Source organism: Taeniopygia guttata, chromosome 27, assembly GCF_048771995.1.
Source record: "Taeniopygia guttata chromosome 27, bTaeGut7.mat, whole genome shotgun sequence".
Taxonomy (NCBI): domain Eukaryota; kingdom Metazoa; phylum Chordata; class Aves; order Passeriformes; family Estrildidae; genus Taeniopygia; species Taeniopygia guttata.
Genome location: NC_133052.1, coordinates 4,162,941 through 4,171,370, shown reverse-complemented (window position 1 = coordinate 4,171,370; position 8,430 = coordinate 4,162,941). Strand labels below are relative to the sequence as shown.

General features: G+C 50.3%; 1 long non-coding RNA gene across 1 annotated transcript; it reads right to left on the bottom strand.

The window, feature by feature from the left end:
* Nucleotides 1-3,499: 3,499 nt before the first annotated feature.
* Nucleotides 3,500-8,278, bottom strand: LOC140680726 (uncharacterized). The gene is made up of 2 exons (XR_012052098.1): nt 8,034-8,278; nt 3,500-4,685 (listed from the first exon to the last, which is right to left on the bottom strand). It is a non-coding gene; the product is annotated as an uncharacterized lncRNA (long non-coding RNA).
* Between the last annotated feature and the right edge of the window lie 152 nt (nt 8,279-8,430).

Sequence of the window (8,430 nt, the reverse complement as noted above, 5' to 3'; positions counted from 1 at the left end):
CTCCTTCCTCATGGAGGCTGTTGGGGACCCAAGGCTGGTGTGAGGACAGGCTGAGCTGTGAGTGAGCCCTGAGCACAGAAACCTTCCCGAGTGCAGAGGCAGCAGGGGAGGAGGGCTGTGCTGGGGGAATAATGGGCTGGAAGAGGCAGCGATCTGCCCTGTGGGGATGGGTCCCGAGGCAAAGGATGCACAACTTGTCCTAGATTTTTTTTTTTTCCCCTTTTTTCTTTTTTTCTGAGATCTGAATGTATAATTGCAGGAGGGTTTTTTTTTACAATTACAAGAGAGAAAATGAGCTGAAGGCTCGTAACTGCAGAGGCCGGACCCTGTGAGCAAAGGGCCACATGTCCCCTTTTATCGCCAGCCATAATTCCCTCCTTGGCTCAAAGGCGGCTGTGAAAAGAGCAGGACTGGTTCAAACTTCCTTGGGGTCTCCGTGGCAACCAGCCCTGCAGGAGCCTTTTCTTCCTTTCCCCTCTTTCCTCTTTTGTTGTTGTTGTTGTTGTGTCATTAAAACTTCCCGGACTGAATCCCCACCAGGCTGCTCGGCAGGCAGCGCTCCGGACCTCCTGCCTGCTCCAGCCAGCTGCCCTCGGCTCTTCCATCCCCTGCACCAGCAAAGCCCAGCCCCAGCCCAGCCCCAGCTCAGCCCAAGCCCAGCAAAGCCCAGTCCAAACCCAGCCCCAGCTCAGTGAAGCCCAGCCCAGAAAAGCCCAGTCCAAACTCAGCCCCAGTTCAGTGAAGCCCAGCCCAGCAAAGCCCAGTCCAAACCCAGCCCCAGCTCAGTAAAGCCCAGCCAAGAAAAGCCCAGTCCAAACCCAGCCCCAGCTCAGTAAAGCCCAACCCAGCAAAGCCCAGTCCAAATTCAGCCCCAGTTCAGTAAAGCCCAGCCCAGAAAAGCCCAGTCCAAACTCAGCCCCAGCTCAGCCCCAGCCCAGCAAAGCCCAGTCCAAACCCAGCCCCAGCCCAGCAAAGCCCAGTCCAAACTCAGCCTCAGCTCAGTGAAGCCCAGCCCAGAAAAGCCCAGTCCAAACCTAGCCTCAGCTCAGTAAAGCCCAGCCCAGAAAAGCCCAGTCCAAACTCAGCCCAAGCCCAGCAAAGCCCAGTCCAAACCTAGCCCCAGCTCAGTAAAGCCCAGCAAAGCCCAGTCCAAACCCAGCCCCAGCTCAGTAAAGCCCAGAAAAGCCCAGTCCAAATTCAGCCCCAGCTCAGCCCCAGCCCAGCAAAGCCCAGTCCAAACCCAGCCCCAGCTCAGTAAAGCCCAGCCCAGTAAAGCCCAGTCCAAACTCAGCCCCAGCTCAGTAAAACCCTGCAAAACGCAGTCTGAACTCTGCCCCACCTCAGTAAAGTCCAGCAAAGCCCAGCCCCAACTCAGCCCCAGCTCAGTAAAGCCCAGCCCAGCAAAGCCCAGTCCAAACTCAGCCCCAGCCCAACTTCACATCAGGATATTTTTCCTCTCCCACTTCGTTCCTGCCTGGTATTTTGGCTTCCTGCAGTTGAGGCCATCCCCAGAGTGCTCAGACAGAAATGGGGACTCTCTGCTCCCCCCAGCCTGGGCTGTCTTGGGAGGGGCGTGGGGCAGCCCAGCCTGGCACCCCTGTCCTGGAGCAGCCCAGCCTGGCACCCCTGTCCTGGAGCAGCCCAGCCTGGCACCCCTGTCCTGGAGCAGCCCAGCCTGGCACCCCCGTCCTGGAGCAGCCCAGCCCAGGGAAAGGACAGCACGGATGGAAATCCATCAATCTCCTTTTCCTCCACTCACCCACATCACAGGGCTCCACAACTTCCAGCTACAACATCGTGGAAAATCACAGCCTGCAGCAAAAAATAGCTGGTCTCATTCTTTTACCAATCTCCAGGATACCACTGGGCTGGAGTCCTGGGGAAGGAGAGAGGGAAGGGGAGGAATGACTCTTCTCCTGTGCTCCCCATCCCTCCCCCATCCCTGGGATGCATTCCTGCAGATGTCAAGGTAGACAGAGCTGCCTCCAACAAGCCCAGGACCTGGGGCGTAGTTCCTTCATGTGCTCAGCTTGTCCAATTATTCAGATTTACTGCAGCCCTGAGAGGCAGCTCAGCCTCTCCCATCGATCTAGGCTGCCCCAAACACGAGGTGAAAACTTCCCTTCACCTCCAGCTTCAGAGGGACACCAGGAACTGGCCTTACAGTGCTTTTTGTGCGTTGGAACTGCTCCAGGAGACCCCTGAGCCTGCTCCCCCACCAGCCAGAGCTGTCACACCTCGGGCACATCCTCACCCCCCCACCCAGCCCTGCTCCCTCCCATTCCCCCCCAGACCCTTCACACACACCTTGGCAGCTGGGGCTCTGCACAGATTCCCCCATCCTACTCATGCTTCCCCTGTATCCCCAGCCACTGCTTCAAACTGCTGCAAAAATCCCATTATTGTGCAAGAAACCTTCTGAGACCTTTCCTTAGACTGCCCTAAGTGGCTCAGGTGAAGACTGAACAGAGCCCTGAATGGCATCTGGAAATAATTTTCCCACTAAGAGCTGATGGCTAAAGTGTCCTAAAGGACCAGACTTGGATTTCCCTTTATTCCAGGCGAGAGTGGGGATGGCTTGGAGCAGGGATGGCACGGACAGAAGAGCAGGAGGTGAACAGAGAACACTTTAAAGCTGCAACCCAAGCTCTGTCAGCCCAGAGCAGTGACCCCACATGGTGCCAACACTATTTCAGGCAAATCTATGCCAGTCAAACATAATAAAGTCCTTGTGTTTACTGAAGTTTGAGATGGGCTTCACTGCTCACTCTCTGTGCTCCACGTTGCCATAGCCACTAAAACCCACGTGTTAGGCCTTCATTAGGGTTGGGTTTTGGTTTGGTTTTTTTTTTAACATCTCCTTGGGAAAATAGACGAAAGATCTGAAAATCTAACGGAGGTTGAAGGAATTGAAGTGGATGACAGTGAAAGAAAAGTGTTTTTATTGACAGTCTGTAGCTGCTCCAGTTCATGGGCACCCAGGCTCTGAGGTGAAGTGTCCTCAGAGGATTTCTGGCAGTGCTGGAGGAGCACTTCCACTTCACTCGTTTCCTGTGATCCCTGGGCCACAGAGCATATTTGGGACTAGAAAGGAGAAGAACTGAACCCTGGGCAGCACCAATTCTCCCTTTTCTGCCCTTCAGAAATGAAATCTGGGGTTCCAGTTCTGCTCCTCTGCTCAGAATTGATCAAGCCTGTGATTCACAGCTGTCCCAGGGTGTTCCAGCTCAGGGCTGCACAGAGGGGGAGGCAGCTCCTTCCTGGAGCATCTCATGGGATACACACAGAAAATGTGATTTTCCCAGGTTTACAAGAAATCCAGGGACAGATAAAGAACCTGGGACAGCAAAACCATGTGAGGAACTCTTGGGAAGGTTGAGAACACAACACAAGTTTCTTGATTTGGATCTGAGAACAGGTACTACAGCAGGTTACACTGCTGATGTTTTAAAATGCAACTTTTTAGTTGCAATAAAAAGATATCTTTTGTTGAAAAAAAATCAAAATTTTAACAAAAATATATATTTTTTCCTTTTTAAATTAAAAAAAAAACCAAAAACAAACAAACAAAACACTCAATAAAACAAAACCACCAAAAACAAAAACAACCAGAAATCCCAGGGCCTTGCCCACAAGACTGGGATATTGCAGGACATTGGCTCAAAAGAGTTTTTACCATCACTAGTAGACAAAAAATATCCCAAGTGGAGGAATTCTACTTAGAATAGTTTATAAATAAATGGAGTGAGGTAAAGGATATTTTCAGGGGTAAAAAAAAAGAGCTATAAAGTTATTGCTAAGGTAATAAAAGCAGTGGCAAAGGGTTTTGTTAATCTCATCCTCAGCAGAGGTGAACAGGCAGGAACAGCAGAGGAGCAGAACCTGAAGAGCCAGAGGGAACACAAGGATCCAGGAGAGAGGTTTGGCCAAGAAAAATGAAAAATGAGAGCAGGGAAGTTTAGAGGGAATGTTAATGTTACCTGTCACAGGTTAGCAGCAAACAGAGCCCTCAGGATTTCAGCAGTTTAAGATGGAAGGAGTCAGACAGTTCATCAGGCTTTGAGGAAGGATTTCCTCAGCTCTTTACAGATTTTCTATAATTATTTAACTTAGCGCCAATGAGCCATCAGAATACTTATGTCCTATTTTAAGTCTAAACCTCCACTTTAGACTTTAACAACAAAATTTAGGTCTTCAAACCAGCAAACCCAGCTTCTTTTAGGACTTGCTAACCTTGAAAGACCATTGTCCAAAAGATCCACCTCCAGTTCTGCTCCTGGCCATGCCCAGAACTGCAATTCAACCTGTGCCACCCTTCACCTGTGACCTGGGCTGGACCTGCAGGTCAAACCCTCTGACCCCTGTCACTGCTCAGGGCTGCACCACAGGCCTTGTACATCCCCTGCCATCCCCAAAACTCAGAGCCAGGGCTGTAAACCCCCTCTGAGAGCTCATCCCAGTCATCCACTTCTTGCCCGTGGCTGTGAGGTGTGGGTTGTCCTCTTCACATCACCCTGAGCCTGGGGTGACTCCACCAGGAGGGGTCTGGGCTCCTGGAGCCTCCCACTCCTCAGGGGTTCCACACGTTGAAATCCACACTGAGCACAAATCCAGGAGACTCCATCACCTTCCCCAGGCACTCGGTCTCTTCCTGCTGGCCCATTCAGATGGAGAAAGAGGAAAAGCTAAAAGAAGGCAAAGTTGCACAGTTAGAGCCCAAGGGGAAGGAGCGGCACATTTCCAATGGGATCACAACGCTCCTTTGCTGAGAGCTGCTGGAATAAACCAAAGGATCCCCTCCAGCAGCTGAGTTTGCAGTGCCACAATGTCCCACGACACACAAGGACCTCTGTACTGACATTGTAAAGGCAGCAGGACTTTTCTTGAGCAGCCAAACCTCTGACTTCCTCAATTCCTTTCATTTCTGGGCATATTGAAACTGGGCTATGAGAGTCAATATTGCCAAACTAGACAGAGTGATGTGATTGAAAAGCCCCTCAGTTAATAAAACTGTCACTCAGCAGCACAAGGAGGTATCTATGAGTGAAATTTTGAAATTGTACTCTTTTGGGTAACTGTCATTTGCTCTTAGAAATTACATTTAAAATTAATGTTTGCTGTAGAACTTATAAATATTTGTTCAGGCTAGCATGAAATATGCCCAGGATAATTTTAGCATGTACGCATCAGATTTTCATTTCACATCAGAGAAGACTCAAAGTGAGTCTGTTCCATTCACAGCCAATGGAGTCTTCATCCCTGGGAGACAGGTCCTCCTCCCTGGGGAGCTGTGCCTGCTGCCTCAAGGCTTTGGGGACCAAGGCTGACACAGCCAAAGACACAGCTGAAAACTGCCTTTGGTTTTCTGCTCCTTTTTCTGCTCATTTCACTGCGACAATCTGGAAGTCTCCCGTAGTTAGATCAGGGACAGGCAGGACCTTCTGCTCCCAGATCTCCACTCCAAAGTAATTATAGACACACTCCAAACACAGTCTCCTCACAGAAAGTGGGGCAACACAAATTCCTTATGATGCTGGGACAAGCAGATGTTTAGAGAGCAGTGGAATGGACAAGTTAAAGGATTTGGGGGTATGAGCATCTCCAGAAACTTCCTCAGACACCTGTCAGAGCCATGGAGAGCATTCCCATGAATTCAGTGTGCTTGGGATCAGCCTTTCACTGTGCATCTTTGAGGACCTGCCCATGGCCACATCAGTGTGTGGGAGCTTTGTGTCTCTGCTCTTGCTCTAGCACAGCCTGTCCCAAGGCACACTGAGAGCTCTGCCCCACCACAACAGCAAACAAACCTCTGAACTTGGATCTGGGATCACTTTGCCTCCTAGCTCCTGCAGAGGAAGCACATTGTAGCTGATTATTGGCTTGGTTTATAAATACCAGCACCCAGAAATGGATAAGGAGCATTTTGTGTTCCCCAGTGTCTGATGGACAGGAATGTCTCAGCCGCCACAGAATCACTGAGGTTGGAAAAAAACTTTAAAGGTCATCAAGTTCAACCATTAACCCAGCACTGCCAGGTCCACCCAGACCTTGATGATGGTCTCCAACCAACACCACCTCAATTCAGATCTCCCCAGCTGGATTTCTACAGTATCTGAGGATTTTCTCCTCTCCCATGGGCTCAGCCACCTCCAGCATCACCTGAGACATCCCACTTCAGTCTCTCCATTTGCTGCCTCTCTAGCAGTGACACTTCAATGACAAAAATTCTGTCCCTTGGTACTTTTAATCCTTATTCTGTTTGTGCAGCTCCGAAACATCCACCAGTACAAACCTGGGCAGCACTTCCAGTTCTGCTTTTGCCACAGCAGCTCCCAGGCACTTCAGGGCATTTCACACAGCCCAGGGCTTTGTTCAGGCAGGAAGGGAAGACTGCCTGGGACCATTCCCTGGCCCTTCATCCATCCTGAGAAACTCCCTTAAGCTCCAGAACAGGTGGGTCATATCTTAAGGGTCTATTTGGAATAGTTCCTGTCCCACACTAACCCCAAACTGTGACTAAAATCTGCTTAGGGCTGGGTAACTTGGCTGGGCCAGCTCCACACCAGGGTCCATCTTCATGGTTAAAAATATGGGGCAGTAAATTTCAAGATCTGGAGAAGATTTCCAGCTAGTGTTAAATTTACTGGAGCAGCTTAAATCCATGTGTCCCCAAATGTCACTGGACAATTGCTGCTTTCTTAGACCCAGTTCAATAAAACCCATCTGGGTTCCAGGGAGATTTGCCAGGACACCCAACATCCCCTTTGGGATTCAAAACCCCCAAAAGAACAGTAACATTTAATACCTATGGTGGGTCACAGTCAGCTGGAAAACTCCCTCCAGGAGTAAGCCTGGAGGAATTTGGCCTCACAGTCCCTGCAGCAGGTGTAGGCAGTGATGGAGAGGGGAAGAGTGAGCAGCTGCTGTGTCCTCCCTTGGGTGTGCCATGTCCAGGGCAGCAAGCACCCCTTCTGAGAGCAGCACTGCCCCAACTCAGCACCCACACACCAAAATCAGGCAGAACTGGCAAGCAAGAATGGCAGAAGCAGGAGGCAGGTGCATCACAGGATCATGGAATGATTTGGGTTGGAAGGAACTTTAAAAATCACCTCATTCCACCCCTGCCATGAGCAGGGACAGATTCCACTGTCCCAGGGTGCTCCAAGCCCTGTCCAACCTGGCCTTGGGCACTGCCAGGGATCCAGGGGCAGCCAGAGCTTCTCTGTGCCAGTGTGTGATTAAACACAACAAGGAATTTATTTGTGCTCAGAGCCTTAAGATCCAGAGAAGGTCTAGAGCTTTCAAAACCATGAGATGCCTTGAGCTGCCCAAGACAGGACCTTGAATCTCCATTACTGCCATGACTCTGAAATAAACTGATTTGTTGGCTGCTCCTAAAGCACCTGATCTCCAGGTGGTTCCACCCCGGGCAGCCCCAGGGCAGCAACAGAGCTGTGGTTGCTGAGATGCTTTAGAAGAAAAAGCAACTTGTTTGGCTTCTCCCATTTCTTTGTCCCATTCTGTCGAGTCATCTCCGAGCACAATAGCTCCTGCTAAAAGAGGCTCTCTACCCTATAACAAGGATTTTTAAGTAAAATCTTTGTTGGGTCTAATTGCAAATCATGAAACTGATTAGGGTTTGTTTGTTTTTTTTTTTCTTTTAGGGTTACATGTGTAGGTTTTTGATAATATTTTCATCTTCCTGCATCCAGAGATGCACTTCACAAGCAATCCATTTGTGGGACACGTCCCCATCTGCCTGCTCCCCTCTCACCATGACATGGCTTTTTTTCCTCAATAGAAAGCCAGGCTGCCCCTGCTCCCCCATCCATCCATCCATCACCCCCACACGCTGAAAACCTGGGCACTGCAGGTTTCATTTCAACTTTATCACCAGTTTTGCCTACACCGCCACATGCAGAGGATTTTCTGCCCCTCTGTGCCCCCATCCCTGTCCATCTGAAGAACAAGTTCTGTCTCACTCCCACTGTGAGATAAAGCCACCCCTCACTAGAGCCACCCTTCATCCTTACCTTGCACTGAGTCCTGGCACTCAGGGGCAGCACATCCTGGCCTCCAAGTCAAATTGGGGGGCAAAAAAAAATATTAAAAATTAAAAATATCAAATCCTCGCCCCAAATAGCAGTGCCCCAGTGGAGTGTGGTGCACAGAGGGTTTGTCCGTGGCAGCCAGGGCTCGGAACAAAGTTGTGGGGTGGAGGGGGAGGAGAGGCTGATTGACAGCCCTGGGCTGAGCCTCATCCCTCACCTTGGGCCATGCGGTCTGATTGGCCGCCTGCTGACATCCCCGAGCCCTGCACTTTTTAATAGACGCTTTTGGATGATCTACGGGGGAAAGGCTTGGAGAGGTGTGTTTCTGACAAGCCAGAAAGTCATCCGAGCCACCAGGGACTTGGCTTCACTCTTTTTA